The sequence below is a fragment of the Leptopilina heterotoma genome, unplaced genomic scaffold (assembly GCF_015476425.1).
Source record: "Leptopilina heterotoma isolate Lh14 unplaced genomic scaffold, ASM1547642v1 Lhet_352, whole genome shotgun sequence".
Taxonomy (NCBI): Eukaryota; Metazoa; Arthropoda; class Insecta; order Hymenoptera; family Figitidae; genus Leptopilina; species Leptopilina heterotoma.
In genome coordinates, this window is record NW_025111034.1 from 794,478 (window position 1) to 813,896 (window position 19,419).

Below are 19,419 nucleotides of genomic sequence, written 5' to 3' on the forward strand. Positions count from 1 at the left end.
CGTGACCTTGGTGTCACATTTGACAATAAGCTGAACTTCGGCAATCATATTGATAATGTTGTATGCAGTGCAAGGAGTGCTCTTGGTTATATCACTTGTAACGCAATTCATTTTAAACAGTTACGTGTACTAAAAGTCCTATACTTCGCAAATGTAAAATCTATTAATGAGTATTTGTCAATTATATGGAAACCGTACTGTGATGGAGATATTGTAAGAATTGAAAGAGTGCAGAAAGTATTCATACGATTCGCTGCAAGGCAGACTGGAAATCCTTATTATTTTTTTCTTACATGACTACTCTGAACTTAGAGATCTCTTTGTGATACCATAGATGGAAATTAGATATTTATATTTGATTTTATATTGTATTTAGTATATTGCAACGTACAAACACGTATATATATATATATATATATTAGACTGGTCGTTAATTTGCGAAATTTTGAATTTCTTTCATTCCACCCCCTAATTCGCTTCCAAATGTGATAAAAATGAGCTACGCGAAAGAAGAGCTCATTTAATTAATATTAACCCGTGCCTGTAGAGGGTTAAAGTTTAAATGGGGTTTAACATAGGTTTAGTGCATTTATTCAGACTTTATATTCTAACTTTTGTTTTTATTGATTTTTTTGTTTACAACTCTGCATACTTACAGTTTAGGATGTGCTAAAACCGAATATGTAGTCAAAAATAAGTTTTGACAGGTGACAGCTGTCAAAAATGCTGTCAAACTTTTGACAAGGAGTATTTGAGTATTTTATTTAATTATTTTACATTCATTTAAATAAGTTTAAGTATTTTCTAGACAATTGAGATCAAACTAAGTGGCAACATGTCTTTTTGACAGTTGACAGCTGTCAAAAAATGTCAAACTTACAAAATTTTAGTTTTTTTTAGAAATTTTACCTTTCTTTTTTCAAATAAAATTATTCTTTAGACTACTGAGATCAAACCGAATAGCGGAATATTATTTCAACAGATGACAGCTGTCAAATATGCTGCCAAACTTTTGAAAATGAGATTTTTTGAAGTATTATGCAATATTTTACTCAATTTTAATTTTTTTTAAACACTAAGATTTATTTAAATGGCAACATGTTATTTTGACAGATGACAGCTGTCAAAAATGCTAACAAAGTTTTAAAAACGAGATTTTTAAAAGAAAAAAAAGGCTCAACTGTTGATAGCTAGGTCTATTAATACTAACCATAAATAGCGCAGCCCAATACCATGTAATTCTATTATTTTAGTAAAGTTTTCTAATAAACTATAAATCATATTAAACTTACGTTTCATTTATTTTCCACTGTCAACATATTCCCAAGTAAATAAATAGCAAAATATAATTACTGTCTATTTGACCTAAGGATCTTTTAAAAATCTCGTTTTTAAAACTTTGTTAGCATTTTTGACAGCTGTCATCTGTCAAAATAACATGTTGCCATTTAAATAAATCTTAGTGTTTAAAAAAAATTAAAATTGAGTAAAATATTGCATAATACTTCAAAAAATCTCATTTTCAAAAGTTTGGCAGCATATTTGACAGCTGTCATCTGTTGAAATGATATTCCGTTATTCGGTTTGATCTCAGTAGTCTAAAGAATAATTTTATTTGAAAAAAGAAAGGTAAAATTTCTAAAAAAAACTAAAATTTTGTAAGTTTGACATTTTTTGACAGCTGTCAACTGTCAAAAAGACATGTTGCCACTTAGTTTGATCTCAATTGTCTAGAAAATACTTAAACTTATTTAAATGAATGTAAAATAATTAAATAAAATACTTAAATACTCCTTGTCAAAAGTTTGACAGCATTTTTGACAGCTGTCACAATTAAAAAAAAATATAATTATTTTAAGTTATTAAACAAGTTATTAAACTTCTTGAAACTAGTAGTTAGATGCTTTTTTAAAATTTCATTGGAAAGCTTATGAAATTTCTAATGAAATAACACTATTTTCATTTGCATTGCATAAATAGAAAGCGAGATATTATGTTATAAACAAAAAAAAATAATTATATTTTTTTTGAATTTCTTACCCTGACTTTGACTCCTGGCAAAATCTAGAATGCCGTAGGTGCGGAGAGGAAGATGAAACCTCGACACACATTTTGTGTCACTGTCCTGCTCATGTGAAGAAGCGTGAACACATTATAGCCCTACTGGAAGTAAAAAGATAGAAAGAGATAGAATTTTGGGGATTGAAAGAGATAAAGTTTTTTCTATCCCTTTGAAATAGCCACTTTGCATACCCGAAATATTATATCTTTTTATCTCCAAATTTATATCTCTTTTTATACCCTATTATCCCCTATCTATCTCTTTTTATACCTATGTACTTTTATCTCTTTTTATTTCTCTTTGCTGCAAATTTTTATCCTTTTTAATACATAAAGAATTAATTAACCAATATTATTAACAATATTAAAGACTTTATGAAGTATTACAATTTCAATTGAATTTATTCTTTAAAAAAATATTTTTAGAGTTTTCGTACTTCTATTTATAACCTATTTTTAACAAATCAAGTTATTTATTTATTTGTTATGAAATTATTATTTATTGTTTAAATCTATATTTCATTTCACATTATTAACCAACATTGTACACATAACACTTAAAACCAAATTTGAAAAATCTCGCACGCAGGAGGGCTCGAACCCTGAACCTTAGGGACACAAGTCGAATACACATGTCACTCAGCCACGCTAGCTTGAAAGATATTTTTCTTGAACTACCTTTTAAATTTTGGGACTGTATTGATCTCTTTTTATCTCTTACTTTATCACTCTTTATCTCTCAGTTGATCTCTTTTTTAGTTTTAATTTCTCTTTATTTATCATGAAATCGTCACATTGAAAAGGGTATAAAAAGTTTTTTTGGGGATTGAAAAAGGATTCAATGGGATATAATGAAGGTTATTGAAAAAGATTAAGAAAAAAGAAAAAATCGAATTTTTTTTAATTTAACCCTCCTGAGAATGAGTTTTTACCCGAACAGTAGTTACCAAATGCATACATTTCTCACAACAATAGATTTTCCTGCAATTTGGTATACGAAGGTCTTTTGGGTCGCTGATTACGAATCTGAAGTCTGTTTTTGAAAATTCAAAATGGCGGATCCAATATGGCGGACTAATTTTCCAAAAAATGTTTAATTTTTTGCAATTCGGTATATGGGGGTTTTTGGGGTCGCTGATTACGAATCTTAAGTCCGTTTTTAATTTTAAATAAAAATTGAATTATTATTTAAACAATTTTTAAACAAATTATTATTGTTATTTACCAACTTTTTACAGAATGCGCCTTGAAAGTTGTAATTTTTTCCTAATTTTGCAATTTACTAAAATCTATATAATTTCAAATAAAGAATAAAAATTGAATTATTATTTAAAAAATTTTTAAACAAATTATTGTTGTTATTTACCAACTTTTTACAGAATGCACCTTGAAAGTTGCAATTTATTCCTAATTTTGCAATTTACTAAAATCTATATAATTTCAAATAAGGAATAAAAATTGAATTATTATTTAAACAATTTTTAAACAAATTATTGTTGTTATTTACCAACTTTTTACAGAATGCACCTTGAAAGTTGCAATTTATTCCTAATTTTGCAATTTACTAAAATCTATATAATTTCAAATAATGAATAAATATTGAATTATTATTTAAACAATTTTTAAACAAATTATTGTTGTTATTTACCAACTTATTACAGAATTCACCTTGAAAGTTGCAATTGTTTCCTAATTGTGCAATTTACTAAAATCTATATAATTTCAAATAATGAATAAATATTGAATTATTATTTAAACAATTTTTAAACAAATTATTGTTGTTATTTACCAACTTATTACAGAATTCACCTTGAGAGTTGCAATTGTTTCCTAATTGTGCAATTTACTAAAATCTATATAATTTCAAATAAAGAATAAAAATTGAATTATTATTTAACCAATTTTTAAACAAATTATTGTTGTTATTTACCAACTTTTTACAGAATGCACCTTGAAAGTTGCAATTTATTCCTAATTTTGCAATTTACTAAAATCTATATAATTTCAAATAAAGAATAAAAATTGAATTATTATTTAACCAATTTTTAAACAAATTATTATTGTTATTTACCAACTTTTTACAGAATGCGCCTTGAAAGTTGCAATTTTTTCCTAATTTTGCAATTTACTAAAATCTATATAATTTCAAATAAAGAATAAAAATTCAATTATTATTTAAAAAATTTTTAAACAAATTATTGTTGTTATTTACCAACTTTTTACAGAATGCACCTTGAAAGTTGCAATTTATTCCTAATTTTGCAATTTACTAAAATCTATATAATTTCAAATAAGGAATAAAAATTGAATTATTATTTAAACAATTTTTAAACAAATTATTGTTGTTATTTACCAACTTTTTACAGAATGCACCTTAAAAGTTGCAATTTATTCCTAATTTTGCAATTTACTAAAATCTATATAATTTCAAATAAAGAATAAAAATTGAATTATTATTTAACCAATTTTTAAACAAATTATTATTGTTATTTACCAACTTTTTACAGAATGCGCCTTGAAAGTTGCAATTTTTTCCTAATTTTGCAATTTACTAAAATCTATATAATTTCAAATAAAGAATAAAAATTCAATTATTATTTAAAAAATTTTTAAACAAATTATTGTTGTTATTTACCAACTTTTTACAGAATGCACCTTGAAAGTTGCAATTTATTCCTAATTTTGCAATTTACTAAAATCTATATAATTTCAAATAAGGAATAAAAATTGAATTATTATTTAAACAATTTTTAAACAAATTATTGTTGTTATTTACCAACTTTTTACAGAATGCACCTTGAAAGTTGCAATTTATTCCTAATTTTGCAATTTACTAAAATCTATATAATTTCAAATAATGAATAAATATTGAATTATTATTTAAACAATTTTTAAACAAATTATTGTTGTTATTTACCAACTTATTACAGAATTCACCTTGAAAGTTGCAATTGTTTCCTAATTGTGCAATTTACTAAAATCTATATAATTTCAAATAATGAATAAATATTGAATTATTATTTAAACAATTTTTAAACAAATTATTGTTGTTATTTACCAACTTATTACAGAATTCACCTTGAAAGTTGCAATTGTTTCCTAATTGTGCAATTTACTAAAATCTATATAATTTCAAATAAAGAATAAAAATTGAATTATTATTTAACCAATTTTTAAACAAATTATTGTTGTTATTTACCAACTTTTTACAGAATGCACCTTGAAAGTTGCAATTTATTCCTAATTTTGCAATTTACTAAAATCTATATAATTTCAAATAAAGAATAAAAATTGAATTATTATTTAACCAATTTTTAAACAAATTATTATTGTTATTTACCAACTTTTGCAGAATGCGCCTTGAAAGTTGCAATTTTTTCCTAATTTTGCAATTTACTAAAATCTATATAATTTCAAATAAAGAATAAAAATTCAATTATTATTTAAAAAATTTTTAAACAAATTATTGTTGTTATTTACCAACTTTTTACAGAATGCACCTTGAAAGTTGCAATTTATTCCTAATTTTGCAATTTACTAAAATCTATATAATTTCAAATAAGGAATAAAAATTGAATTATTATTTAAACAATTTTTAAACAAATTATTGTTGTTATTTACCAACTTTTTACAGAATGCACCTTGAAAGTTGCAATTTATTCCTAATTTTGCAATTTACTAAAATCTATATAATTTCAAATAAGGAATAAAAATTGAATTATTATTTAAACAATTTTTAAACAAATTATTGTTGTTATTTACCAACTTTTTACAGAATGCACCTTGAAAGTTGCAATTTATTCCTAATTTTGCAATTTACTAAAATCTATATAATTTCAAATAATGAATAAATATTGAATTATTATTTAAACAATTTTTAAACAAATTATTGTTGTTATTTACCAACTTATTACAGAATTCACCTTGAAAGTTGCAATTGTTTCCTAATTGTGCAATTTACTAAAATCAATATAATTTCAAATAAAGAATAAAAATTGAATTATTATTTAACTAATTTTAAAAAAAATTATTGTTGTAATTTACCAACATTTTACAGAATGCACCTTGAAAGTTGCAATTTTTTCCTAATTTTGCAATTTACTAAAATCTATATAATTTCAAATAAAGAATAAAAATTGAATTATTATTTAACCAATTTTTAAACAAATTATTGTTGTTATTTACCAACTTTTTACAGAATGCACCTTGAAAGTTGCAATTTATTCCTAATTTTGCAATTTACTAAAATCTATATAATTTCAAATAAAGAATAAAAATTTAATTATTATTTAACCAATTTTTAAACAAATTATTATTGTTATTTACCAACTTTTTACAGAATGCGCCTTGAAAGTTGCAATTTTTTCCTAATTTTGCAATTTACTAAAATCTATATAATTTCAAATAAAGAATAAAAATTCAATTATTATTTAAACAATTTTTAAACAAATTATTGTTGTTATTTACCAACTTATTACAGAATTCACCTTGAAAGTTGCAATTGTTTCCTAATTGTGCAATTTACTAAAATCTATATAATTTCAAATAAAGAATAAAAATTGAATTATTATTTAACCAATTTTTAAAAAAATTATTGTTGTTATTTACCAACTTATTACAGAATTCACCTTGAAAGTTGCAATTGTTTCCTAATTGTGCAATTTACTAAAATCTATATAATTTCAAATAAAGAATAAAAATTGAATTATTATTTAACCAATTTTTAAAAAAATTATTGTTGTAATTTACCAACATTTTACAGGATGCACCTTGAAAGTTGCAATTTCTTCCTAATTTTGCAATTTACTAAAATCTATATAATTTCAAATAAAGAATAAAAATTGAATTATTATTTAACCAATTTTTAAACAAATTATTGTTGTTATTTACCAACATTTTACAGAATGCACCTTGAAAGTTGCAATTGTTTCCTAATTGTGCAATTTACTAAAATCTATATAATTACAGATAAAGAATAAAAATTGAATTATTATTTACACAATTTTTAAACAAATTATTGTTGTTATTTACCAACTTTTTACAGAATGCACCTTGAAAGTTGCAATTTTTTCCTTATTTTGCAATTTACTGAAATCTATATAATTACAGATAAAGAATAAAAATTGAATTATTATTTAAACAATTTTTGTTATTTACCAAATTTTTAAAGAATGCACCTTGAAAGTTGCAGTCTTTTCTAATTTTGCAATTTTCTAATCCTTATGTGATTAAAATATTACAATTTTTTAATAAAACTTATGACTGGTTTCAGTAAATATTGTCTTTAATTTATTGATTTAATTCTAAATAAAGCTAAGAAAACATGAAAAGTTATCAAATATTTGCTATAATCTCTCTGTTTATTTGAAAATTATATGATTTTGCAATATTAAATTGTTTAAACAAGTGAAATATGCATAATAACATTATTAAAATACATTAATTTTATTAACAGATAATTATATGGAAAAACTTTGAAGAATTTTAATCGTTTTTGGCAAAAAAACAAACAAAAATCGTTGGTAGCGTGAAGGTTAACTATATTGTTATTTACAAACTTCGTTTATAGTGAGCCTAGAATAATACATTTTTTTCTAAATTTTGCAATTTATTGTACTTTATATAATTACTAATAAAAATATGAATAAAATTGTACGAACAATTTTTAGACAAATAATTATTAGTATTTACTAACTTTTAAAATTTTAAATAAATAATTCTTATTATTTACCAAATTTGTTTACAGAGAGTGCAAAATATTAAAAGTTTTTAAAATTTTTATAAATACCGATAACAAATAGAAATTAATTTATTTAAATATTTTCTTAAACAAATTACTTTTTGTTATTTGTTTAAAAATTGTTTAATCAATAATTTTATTCCTTTTATCTATCGGTGTTCTTATAAACCTCATCTAATTATAAAATTAGGTAAAAACTGTATCATCCATGTGCATTATGTAAAAAGCTAGTAAATAACAATAATAATTTATATTAACAATTTTTTCATAATATTTTGAACTAGTTTATCTAAATATTTTATTGAAACGACCAAAATTTGAATAACTTCTACAGAATTAAAGTAAACTTTCACGGAATGAAATTCTGAAAAGTTAGTTCTTGAAAATCAATAGAATTTAAATCATGCAGTTTTAGATAGAACTCCAAATGCACTTTCTAAATTTTAATCAGTAAAATTTCACTGGTAATAAAGTGGGAATTTAGCAACTGCAGATTCCAATTTAAAGAAAAATTAAACAATTATTTCAAAATTAAACAGCTATATTAGATCTGAAATTTTGAATTTTTAAAAACGAACTTCAGATTCGTAATCAGCGACCCTAAAAACCCCCATATACCGAATTGCAAAAAAATTAAATATTTTTTTGAAAATTAGTCCGCCATATTGGATCCGCCATTTTGAATTTTTAAAAATGGACTCTAGATTCGTAATCAGCGACCCTAAAAACCCCTATATACCGAATTGCAAGAAAATTCAATAACTTTTTGAAAATTTGGCCGCCATATTGGATCCGCCATTTTGAATTTTTAAAAATCAACTTCAGATTCGTAATCAGCGACCCTAAAAACCCCCATATAACGAATTGCAAAAAAAATAAATATTTTTTTGAAAATTAATCCGCCATATTGGATCCGCCATTTTGAATTTTTAAAAATGGACTTTAGATTCGTAATCAGCGACCCTAAAAACCCCCATATACCGAATTGCAAGAAAATTCAATAATTTTTTGAAAATTAGTCCGCCATATTGGATCCGCCATTTTGAATTTTTAAAAATGGACTTTAGATTCGTAATCAGCGACCCTAAAAACCCCCATATACCGAATTGCAAGAAAATTCAATAATTTTTTGAAAATTAGTCCGCCATATTGGATCCGCCATTTTGAATTTTTAAAAATGGACTTTAGATTCGTAATCAGCGACCCTAAAAACCCCCATATACAGAATTGCAAAAAAATTAAATATTTTTTTGAAAATTAGTCCGCCATATTGGATCCGCCATTTTGAATTTTTAAAAATGGACTTTAGATTCGTAATCAGCGACCCTAAAAACCCCCATATAACGAATTGCAAAAAAAATAAATATTTTTTTGAAAATTAATCCGCCATATTGGATCCGCCATTTTGAATTTTTAAAAATGGACTTTAGATTCGTAATCAGCGACCCTAAAAACCCCCATATACTGAATTGCAAGAAAATTCAATAATTTTTTGAAAATTAGTCCGCCATATTGGATCCGCCATTTTGAATTTTTAAAAATGGACTTTAGATTCGTAATCAGCGACCCTAAAAACCCCCATATACAGAATTGCAAAAAAATTAAATATTTTTTTGAAAATTAGTCCGCCATATTGGATCCGCCATTTTGAATTTTTAAAAATGGACTTTAGATTCGTAATCAGCGACCCTAAAAACCACCATATACCGAATTGCAAGAAAATTCAATAATTTTTTGAAAATTAGTCCGCCATATTGGATCCGCCATTTTGAATTTTATAATTCAAAATTCATATATGTAACCAGCGATCCGAAACACCATTATAGACTTATTTATGTAAAAATCCAATCGTTTTTTTTATTTGTCCGCTTTTAGAATTAATGATTTAAGCTTATTTTTTCTAATTTTTACACTAACATTGTTCATTATTTATTATCAAATATTTTATAAATATGAACTTCTGAAGAATTGTATGACAATCTGTTAGTCTTAAGCTTTAAGTTGCAACTTAGTAAATGTATTTAGAATAATTTGTTTAAAAGTTATTAACCAAAATGTTTGGACGACTATAGTCGTCCTTGTGCATACGGAAACAACTTTGTTTGGACGACTATAGTCGTCTTTATGCGCAGGAGGGTTAATAGAAAAGAGATAGACTGTGATAGAATCGAAGGAATAAAAGGAGACAAGTATGGACTGAGATTTAAATAGGGATAGAAAGGGAAAGAAGTGAATAGTAAGAGGATAAAAGGCGATAAAGTAAGGGTTATTAAAAGAGATTGAATAAAAAGAGAAGATAGAAAGAGATTGAGGGAAATAAAAAAGGGATAGCCTGGGATAGAAACAAGATTATTAAAAGAGATAAGTATATTCTTAGGTGAAATTAGAGATAGAAAGAGATAGGTGTGGATATTGAAAGTATTAAAAGAGATGAAATAAAGGTTATTGAAAAACATTTATACAGAAGGAGAGATAAAAAGTGATGGAAGTGATAAAGTGGGGACAGACTAAGATAGAGAAACTTTATCTCTTTCTATCTCAGAGATAAAAAAATATTCAAAGAGATAGGATTTCTATCCCTTTACTTCCAGTAGGAAGGTTACTTCTTTCTTGGAGAGGCCGTTATTGCTACCAGTAGCCTGGTCGAAGTCCTTTTGTTGTGGAAGGGTCTTCGGATGTAGGGGTAGTTATGTAGGGGACGTAAAGGGATCACCCAAGCGTTAGTGGCTGCGAAGGTCATAACCCTTAATACTAAATAAAAAACAAGATATCTCGCTTCCTATTTATGCAGTACAAATGAAAATAGTTTCTTTTCATTGGAAATTTAATAAGCTTTTGAATGCAATTAAGAAAAAGTATCTAGCTTCATTTTTAACGAAGTTAACACTGTTTTTGTGCGGGTGTGTTTTTCAATAGCTCGAGATGTAAGCGGTCGCACAATTCCCGCTGGTAGTGTAGCTCTGCAAAGGGCTGATTGATATCATGTTTTTAAAACAGTTTAACTGTTACAGCTCTGCAAGTTTCTATTCAGTATCTGCAATACATGCCGTCATTCTCTTGTTGAACATAAAAAAATATCTGTAAAAGACCTCTTTCAACTATGCCAAATTATGAAGATATGATGATATTATTAAAACAAACCAGGGGCAACGGCAGTGACTGTAACTGTTACATATGGGCAATTCCACGTGAGATTTAAGTTGACCTCTTAAATTGTTCTTCCATTTGCATACGTAAAAGTATTAGCACACTTAAAAAAAATTATTTCATTCAAATAATTTTTTTTATCTAGGGTGATGGGGGGTGATGTGCAAAGTTTTTTTTTGTTGGACAAAAAACATGTTAAATAATTAAATTTTTAAATATTTCAAAATTGAATGACTTAAAGGCATTATAATAGAATATTTCTGCATTATTAGATGTTCAGAATTTTAAATTTTTCCTACAAATTTTTCGCTTTTTCAAAAACGTCTGTTTTTGCATTTTCCAAAAAAGTTGGGGCGATGTGCAACACCAGTAAAATTCAGGTATGTATTGCATAAATATCGATGAAAATCTCTTTAATTATTAATTTTAGGCTTTTTCAATGCAAACTAATCGAAATCTGCCAAAAAAAATTTACTAAGGTATAGTTGACCTCTAAAAAGTGGAGATTTCACCAAAGAGAAAAAAATTTTTTTTGTTTAATTTTTTATTTATTAATAACTGAATAAGGAATATAATTGAAGGAAAATAACTAAGAATTTTTTATTCATCATGTGAATCGCAGTTATGGCACGTAAAAAGTAGTTACGTCCACCTAAAAAAAAGTGTTGCACATCACCCCAAATATGATATTTTGCGAAAAATGATTTGTACGCAATACAATGCAATGGAAACACAAAATATAAACAGATATTTAAAAACACTTAAAAACCCAACAATAAACTCATTCTTATCTATAAAATAAATTAAAACCTTTCACGAAACGACTAGAAATGTAAAGCGCGAAAAATATTTCCTTCTCGAGAAATTTATGTCAACTTACGTACAGCAAACCTAGCTGCGTGCTGTCTCGTGAGTTTTATATCAAAAACAAGCTACTAAGGACACAAACAAATAGAAATACTTGGCTCTGTTCAATATCGAACTTTAGATAAGAAATTGGCGGTGTTGCACATCCCCCCATGTTTCACATCACCCTATATATTTATTTGATTCAAATAATTTGAATTATGCGAATATACGAAATTTTTTTCTTAGAAAATGCAGGTTGTCAAACTTAGACCAAAAGAATTTAAAAAATTTGAAACAATCTTATAAACTCCTTCGCTGTTTGGAAAAATAATCATATGATTTGAATTTTCCCAGAATTTTTCACGAAACAATTGTCAATTCATTAGTAAGTTCCTTCACTAAATGTAAAGTTGAAACCTACTATATCGACCAAGTTTCAAATTCTAGAAGTACCGGTATCTAAACCTATATGATTGTCCCAAAATGTTTAGCAAAATCTGGTAGATGAATTTTTATGAAACTTAGTATACAAGGGTTTTTGGGGTCGCTGAATTCAAATATGACGTCAAAAAAGATTCAAAATGGTGAATCCAATATGTCGGACAAAATTTTTAAATTTTAAACAGATATTATAAACAAAAAACAAAGAACAGAAAGTGTAATGTAAAACCTTTGCAACCTCCACGCGGCACATTCTGGGGTCATGATTCATTTCATCAGCTAATGCAGAGGATATAGAATAGAGTACAAAATTTGATAAAAATTGGGATAAATTAAAATAATTACGTCCCCCCTTTTGAATTCACTATTTTTTATTTTGAAAGACAAATTTAAATTCAGCGACCCAAAATACCCCAAGATACTGAAATTGATAAAAATCCAAATGAATTTTAAAAATTATGTCCACTATTTTGAATTTTTAAAAATGAAGGTCAAATTTGAATTTAGCGACCCGAAAAACCCCTAGATAATGAAATTAATAAAATTTCAAATAAATTTCAAAAATTATGTCTGCCAATTTGAAGTTTTAAAAATGATGGTCAAACTCGAGAAAAAAAATTTCATTTCAGACGTATTTTCACCGGAAAAAACAGGTAGATACTCTCAAAAGCTCAAAATATCGCGTCCATGGACCCTCAGCTACAAAACCCTGAAGCGACCAATTTTTTTTAAATGGCGGACGCTAATATGTCGGCTAAAACTAAATAAATGGCTCACATATGAAACATTGGGCTCCAACTTTTTCAAGTCACTGAAATTGACTAAAACTCGTTACTTGGAGGTTCTTGGGGTCGCTGTTTATTAATATGATGCTAGTTTTAAAAAATTCAAAATGGCGAATCCAATATGGCGAAGAAGTTTTGTAAAAATTTATTGGATTCACTTGAAACTCGCTACTCGGGGGTTTTGGGGTCGCTGAATACGAATATGAGGCTAGTTTTCAAAAATTTAAAATGTCGGATCCAATATAACGGACGAGTTTTGTAAAAATTAATTCAATTCACCTGGAACTTTCTACTCGAGTGTTTACTTGAAATTTATTATCTTTAATAACATTTCCTTGCCGTCAGTTTTTTCATTTCAACTGACGTTGCTCTACTCGAATACATCAAAATATTTAAAAAGAAAATAAAACAAAAATGATGTTATGCAATAAAGTACAGCACTTTAAAGAAACAAACTATTACAAGTCTTAAAACAAAAAACTATCATTCAAATACATCAAAATATTATGCAAGAATAATGAATACTGTTCATATAGGCCAGTCAATGAAGACAAAAAGTGCACAAAAATACAAACAGCAAAGTCTAAACGGTTTCTGGTAGTTTGGGGGCTCCTTATAAGAGCCCCACAGTTTGCTCTCGATTTCCGGGTGCGAAAAAGAGTGTAAACAATCGCCAAAGTATGGAAAACATGGTTTTTCGATGCTCGTTGCTTCCGGTTAAGTTTTAGGGGAAAAAGTTGTTATTGAAAGTTATAGAGCTTGGAAATACCTTTCAAATGATGGGTCATACGTTAAAAAAGGTTAATTAGTTTAGTTGCAAATGAATTTAAACCATTAAAAATAGCACTTCTTTAATTGTTTAATAACATTGTTAATAATTATCGAATTTGTTGATAACTTACCAGGAATGTTCTCCTTGCGTAGCTGAATAAATCCCAAAAAAAATTAACTAGATCGGAGAAATAGTTTATGCATAATTCCATTTGTTAACTAAAAACATGTAATTTTTCAACGGAATTTCCCCAGTTTTGGTCCATCGAATTTCGATTTTTTTTTGGAAAGTACACTTAAGAAGTCAAACTTTCATCCTATTTAAATGGCCAATTGATTTTTTTTATCTAAGTGCATAATAATGGACTTCAAAAAAGGGTATGTTTTTTTACATAAACAAATGGAATAACTCAGTCAATTTTCACTTTATCAATTTAGTGTGAACGGCATTTAATTTTATTTGTTTTCACAAAACTTTTTCAAAAAAAAAATCCAACCTAGTTTCAAGGGGGGGAGAGTTAGTTTTTATTTTTCAAAAAATTCCTGACTAGATAATAATTAATATTTTTAATTGAAAATTGTGCCACTTATAGTTCAATACATGTATTTAACGAAAAAAAATTGAACATAAGGTTTTGTGCATTTATTTTTCATTTACATCAAGTAAAAGTAAATATATCCTTTTTTCAACCTCTAAACGTCGGAGTGGGGGTACTCGGAGGAGCGTGATTCTCGCCGCCACAACTCAATTCAGCCGTTCAAATTTGCAAAAATTGTCATAACTTCGTTAATTATTTACCGATTTTAATCATTCTTTTTTTAATTTGATGTATTTTTTTACGCTGAATCCAAAAATGATTTTATATTTTTTCAAAATACAATATTTTTAAAAATAAAAGAGAAAATTTTTTTAACAAAAAATTTTTAATTATTATTTATAACATTTGACAAAAAATTCTTTTCATACATATAATTCCGTTGAATTGAAAATAATATTATGACATAAAAAAATTCAAATTATTTTTATATAAGTGTGTAGCATCGTTGTATTGATAGTTGAACAGGCCTGCATATGTGAAACTAATGCTACAAGCTTATAAATAATTAATTTGAATTTTTTTATGTCATAATATTATTTTCAATTCAACGGAATTATATGTATGAAAAGAATTTTTTGTGAAATGTTATAAATAATAATTAAAAATTTTTTGTTAAAAAAATTTTCTCTTTTATTTTTAAAAATATTGTATTTTGAAAAAATATAAAATCATTTTTGGATTCAGCGTAAAAAAATACATCAAATTAAAAAAAGAATGATTAAAATCGGTAAATAATTAACGAAGTTATGACAATTTTTGCAAATTTGAACGGCTGAATTGAGTTGTGGCGGCGAGAATCACGCTCCTCCGAGTACCCCCACTCCGACGTTTAGAGGTTGAAAAAAGGATATATTTACTTTTACTTGATGTAAATGAAAAATAAATGCACAAAACCTTATGTTCAATTTTTTTTCGTAAAATACATGTATTGAACTATAAGTGGCACAATTTTCAATTAAAAATATTAATTATTATCTAGTCAGGAATTTTTTGAAAAATTAAAAACTAACTCTCCCCCCCTTGAAAAGTTTTGTGAAAACAAATAAAATTAAATGCCGTTTACACTAAATTGATAAAGTGAAAATTGACTGAGTTGTTCCATTTGTTTATGTAAAAAAACATACCCTTTTTTGAAGTCCATTATTATGCACTTAGATAAAAAAAATCAATTGGCCATTTAAATAGGATGAAAGTTTGACTTCTTAAGTGTACTTTCCAAAAAAAAAATCGAAATTCGATGGACCAAAACTGGGGAAATTCCGTTGAAAAATTACATGTTTTTAGTTAACAAATGGAATTATGCATAAACTATTTCTCCGATCTAGTTAATTTTTTTTGGGATTTATTCAGCTGCGCAAGGAGAACATTCCTGGTAAGTTATGAACAAATTCGATAATTATTAACAATGTTATTAAACAATTAAAGAAGTGCTATTTTTAATGGTTTAAATTCATTTGCAACTAAACTAATTAACCTTTTTTAACGTATGACCCATCATTTGAAAGGTATTTCTAAGCTCTATAACTTTCAACAACAACTTTTTCCCCTAAAACTTAACCGGAAGCAACGAGCATCGAAAAACCATGTTTTCCATACTTTGGCGATTGTTTACACTCTTTTTCGCACCCGGAAATCGAGAGCAAACTGTGGGGCTCTTATAAGGAGCCCCCAAACTACCAGAAACCGTTTAGACTTTGCTGTTTGTATTTTTGTGCACTTTTTGTCTTCATTGACTGGCCTAATATACAAGCGAATAGCACAAGCTTGAATCAAAGCAACACAAAAACAAAATAGCATTATACAAGAATTCACAGCACTCTTTAGAAAAAAGCGAATCCAATACCTTTTTAAATAAATCATCTGCTATATTGGTACTGAATTCCCGATTCGTAATCAGCGACTCCATAAACCCATAACTAACGAATTTCAGTCAAATCTAATCCATTTTTCGAAAAGCCATCCGCCATTTTGGATTCTACATTTAAAATTGTAAAAAATGGATCTAAGATTCGTAATCAGCGACCATGAAAACTTCCAAGTAACAATTTTCAAGTAAATCCAATTAGTTTTTAACAATTTTATTCGCCATATTAAATTTTATCCGCCATATTGGATCCGCCATTTTGAATTTTCTAAATCTGACTTTGAATTCGTAATCATAGACCCTGAAAACTCCCAAGTAACAATTTTCAAGTGAATCCAATTAGTTTTTAACAAATTTATTCTCCATAATAAATTTTATTCGCTATATTGGATCCGCCATTTTGAATTTTTGAATTCTGACTTTGGATTCGTAATCAGTGACCCTGGAAACCCCCGAGTAACAAATTTCAAGCGAATTCTCAGATTTTCAAAAAATTTCGTCCGTTATGTTGGATCTGCCATTTTGAATTTTTAAACTCTGACTTTGTTTTCGTGATCAGGAACATCAAAAACACTTAGCTGTCAAATTTTATAGAAATCTATCAAGTTTTGCGATTTTGTTCACATGGCTACGATTTTGTAAATAAAAATTCACTTTAGACGCTATTTTGTGTCCGCCATTTTGAAATTTTTTCTTTCGGAATACCCCTATCTGATAGGGAATATATTTATGACGCGATATTTAGGACTTTTAGATGTGTTCCAATACGAATACCCGTACTAAAATTAGAAAAATTTAAAAAAAACTAAAAATTTCATGTTTTTAAAAAAAACATGTAATTTGTTTATTTACAAATTTATAAAAATTTGTGGGACGCTATTCGAAAGAGCGGTTTTTGGCTAATAAGAAAAGACTATTGCGGAATTTTTTCTGTAGAGTTTTTATGTTAAACTGTAGTGTCAAACTTTGTGACAAAAAATTGTACATTTGGGCGTTAATGAGTTAAACCGCACACTGAGTGTGCGACACCCGGGGACTTTAAAGTGTGTTCTCCAAGCTGGAATAGGATATTATCTTTAATAAATAGTACATTATGCAACAAGGTTACCTCCCTTGTTGCATACTTTGCTTTATACAACAAAGGCGTAGTATGGTTACTTTATGCTACCTGTACCGGTGCATGCTAAGTTCTCCCATATAACCCAGCTGGTCAATTAAGTAACCATTATTGCCCTAGGGAGATAAAGGGTACTTTATTGACCTGTGAGCGGTCAATAATGTACCCTTAATCTCCCTAGGGCTATAATGGTTACTTTATTGACTGCTGGGTTATAAGGGGGAACTTAGTACGCGCCTGTACAGGTAGATAAAGTGACCATAATACGCCTGAGTTGTATAAAATTATATTATGTAGCTCAGTACATCTAGTTTGAAGAAAAATAGGTTTCATAATGATTTATTTAATCTTATAATAACTACAAAAAAAATTTCTTAAACTACTGAAATTACCTTAAACCGATAACTGGGCGTCAGCCACATAGAAATTTTTCACCATCAACTTCGTAAAGTTATCAAATACACAAAGACACTTGGGAGAATAATGTCACTCACGGAACATAAAGTTAAGTACAAAATGTACCGTCTAATAGCGATACATGTTCAATTTTTACGAATTTAAACGAGATATTAGAGTAAAAAGCTAGAATATGAGTGTCGCACACCCAGGATGCGCTTTAAGGGTTAAATTTTTAAAAACTGACATCATATTCGTAATCAGCGACCCCGAAAACCCCCTAGTAGAGTTTCAGGTGAATTGAATTAATTTTTACAAAACTCGTCCGCCATATTGGATCCGCTATTTTAAATTTTTGAAAACTAGCATTATATTCGTAAACAGCGAGCCCAAGAACCCCTGAGTAACGAGTTTCAGTCGATTTCAGTGACTTGAAAAAGTTGGAGCACTATGTTTCATATGTGAGCCATTTTTTAGTTTTAGCTGACATATTAGCGTCCGCCATTTTGAAAAAAAAATTAGTCGCTTCATGGCTTTGTAGCTAAGGGTCCATGGACGCGATATTTTGAGCTTTTGAGAGTATCTACCTGTTTTTTCCGGTGAAAATACGTCTGAAATGAAATTTTTGTCAAGAAAAATCGTGTTTTTTTGAAAAAAATTGTTTATAACTATTTAACAATTTGGTATAAACAAATTTTAACAGCAGAATCTAAAAGAGGAGTAAATTTTACATTAAAAATGGTATGTGCCAATTTTTTATATCCATTTTAATAAAAAAAACGAGGTCCTCAAAGTCAATTGAAATTTTTTGTCCGTGTGGTCCTTAATGGGTTAAATATATTTGTGACCCACGTACATGCCAAATATGGGAAACGATCATAAGCCGTACTTTACTGTACTTTGCCCATACTATTCTGTACTATTCTGTACTTTGCTTGATTTTGCCCAAACTTTTATTTCCACGCGGTAGATAATGTAAAGTGTACTTGAATTTATTTCAGTGATTAATTTTACTAGAATATTTTAGAAATACATATCAGTTTATGACAACTTTTATTGACTGAAACCTAATACTAAGATTACGTTAATTCTTTTTATTATAAAGAACTTTGAATAACCTTGAAGGTATAGGTTCAAATCTAGTCTAATTTTTAAAGAAACTTTACTACTTATTATATCCATAGAGAAAGATTACATTTACATTTGAGATAAATTTTTCTGTAATTAAACAAGTACTCTTAATCCCTAAATTTTGAAATAACTTTACATCCTGTTAGCTTTAAATCAAAATATGTTGTATCAAAATGACACTTTACTTACAAGGCAAAAAAGTAGGACAAAATTAAACTTAATTTTAATGATATAAAAATAGGTCACGTTTGAGATCATTTTGAGTAACGACTCCTTAGAGAGCCTACAGGTCTAAAAGAGACTTCGTTAATCCTCTTTATATGTGGACGTCCACATGAAAAGGGCCCATTTTGGCACTGTTGGAGTTATCTATATGGGCGTATTCCTGGCAAAATTTGGAAAATTTTGAGTTTTTTTTTTTGTTTTTTTTTTGAAAATTCGCTGAGTTACGCAATTTCAAAGCTTACAACGCCAAAAACCTCATTTCGAGAAAATCGGAATTAAAGATTGCGATACCA

The 19,419-nt window shown here is 27.3% G+C and overlaps 1 protein-coding gene across 3 annotated transcripts in view; it reads left to right on the top strand.

Moving 5' to 3' along the window:
• Positions 1-19,419, top strand: part of LOC122505304 (tyrosine-protein phosphatase non-receptor type 9) — a 514,941-nt gene that overhangs the window by 423,593 nt on the left and 71,929 nt on the right. The gene's annotated exons all lie outside the window — the stretch shown is intronic.